Below are 2,481 nucleotides of genomic sequence, written 5' to 3' on the forward strand. Positions count from 1 at the left end.
TGTGGTTAACTGGATCAGCAAATTTGCTGATGTCACCAAGATTGGGGGTATACTGAACAGTGAGGATGGCTATTATGGCTTGCAGAGGAATCTGCATCAGCTGGAAAAATGGGCTGAAAAATAGCAGATGGAATTTAATGCAGATAAGTGTGAAGTGTTACACTTCATTGGGACCAACCAGGGGAAGTCTTGCACAATGAACAGCAGGGCACTGAGGAGTGTGGTAGAACAAAGGGATCTGGGAATACAGGTCCAGAATTCATTGAAGGTGGCGTCACAGGTAGATAGAGTCGTAAAGAAAGCTTTTTGGACTTTGGCCTTCATAAATAAATGTATTGAGTAGAGACAATGAGATAGAAACATAGAAGCATAGAAAATCTACAGCACAATACAGGCCCTTTGGCCCACAATGCTGTGCCGAACGTGTACTTAAATTAGAAATTACCTAGGGTTATCCATAGCCCTCTATTTTTCTAAGCTCCATGTACCTATCTAGGAAACACTTAAAAGACCCTATCGTATCCGTCTCCACCACCATCGCCGGCAGCCCATTCCACACACTCAGCACTCTCTGCGTAAAAAACTTACCACTGATGGCTCCTCTGTACCTACTTCCAAGCATCTTAAACCTGTGCCCTATTGTAATAGCCAATTCAGCCCTGGGAAAAAGCCTCTGACTACCCACATGATCAATGCCTCTCATCATCTTATACACCTCTATCAGGTCACCTCTCATCCTCCATCGGTCCAAGGAGAAAAGGCTGAGTTCACTCAACCTATTCTCGTAAGGCATGCTCCCCAATCCAGGCAACATACTTGTAAATCTCCTGTACACCCTTTCTATGGTTTCCACGTCCTTCCCCTGTAGTGAGGCGACCAGAACTGAGACAGTACTCCAAGTGGGGTCTGACCAGGGTCCTATATAGCTGCAACATTACCTCTCAGCTCCTAAACTCAGTCCCATGATTGATGAAGGCCAATACATCGTATGCCTTCTTAACCACAGAGTCAATCTGCGCAGCGGCTTTGAGCGTCCTATGGACTCGGACCCTAAGATCCCCCTGATCCTCCACACTGCCAAGAGTCTTACCATTAATACTACATATTCTGCCATCATATTTGACCTACCAAGATGAATCACTTCACACTTATCTAGGTTGAACTTCATCTGCCACTTCTCAGCCCTGTTTTGCATCCTATCAATGTCCCACTGTAACCTCCACACTATCCACCACTCCCCCAACCTTTGTATCATCATCAGATTTACTAATCCATCCCTCCACTTCCTCATCCAGGTCTTTTATAAAAATCACGAAGAGTAAGGGTCCCAGAACAGATCCCTGAGGCTCACCACTGGTCACTGACCTCCATGCAGAATATGACCCATCTACAACCACTCTGCCTTCTGTGGGCAAGTCAGATGTTATACTGAAGTTGTATGAGACATTAGTGAGGCCTAATTTGTAGTAAAGTGTGCAGTTTTGGTCACCTACTTACAGGAATGATGTAAATGAGGTTGAAAGAATACTGAGAAAATTTACAAAGATGTTGTCAGGTCTGAAGGACCTGAGTTATAAGGAAAAATTGAATAGGTTAGGACTGTATTCTTTAGAATGTAGAAGATTGAGAGATTTGATAGAGGAATACAAAATTATGAGGGGTATAGACAGGGTAAATGCAAGCAGGCTTTTCCCACTGAGGTTGGCAGGGACTACAACCAGAGGTCATGGGTTAAGGGTGAAAGGTAAGAAGTTTAAGGGGAACATGAAGGGAAGCTTCTTCACTCAGAGGGTTGTGAGAATGTGGAATGAGCTGCCAGCACAAGTGGTGCATGCAAGCGCAATTTCAGCAATTAAGAGATGCTTGAGACGTACATGGATAGGAGGGGCATGGAAGGCTATGGAACTGGTGCGGGTCAATGGGAGTAGGCAGCTTAAATTGTTTCAGCATAGACTAGATGGGCGAAGGGCCTGATTCTGTGCAGTACTTCTCTATGTCTCTAGGACTGTGGCATGCTAGGTTTCTGTTTTATTTTATGAGATATTAAAATAGTGATTTTGAATCCATATGTTTGTCTACTGCTTCCATGAACTACAGATGATTTATGGCACCAAGAGGAATGAGATGAATGAGTAGAGAGGGGTTTGAGATGGGGGAGGGGAGACGGGTTTGATATGGGGGAGGGAACTTATTTGACTGTTAATTTATTGCTTGTGAACCAATGTTTCAAGGCATATAAAAAAATTAAAATACTTCCATAAATAAAACTCCAGAACAGGTTTAAAAAGGCAAATGCAAAATCTATAAAGAGATGAGAAAAATGAAATAAAAATTAACAATACAGTGGATTCCAGTTAATTGGACCATTGATTATTTGGAACAACTCGTAAAGAACAAAAACTGATGAAGAAAATTGCTGGGATTTCCTTTGTTTATTTGGGTTCCCTGAATTTATTTGGGATAATATGTCACGTAATATGC

This window comes from Mobula hypostoma, chromosome 3 (assembly GCF_963921235.1).
Source record: "Mobula hypostoma chromosome 3, sMobHyp1.1, whole genome shotgun sequence".
Classification (NCBI taxonomy): Eukaryota; Metazoa; Chordata; class Chondrichthyes; order Myliobatiformes; family Myliobatidae; genus Mobula; species Mobula hypostoma.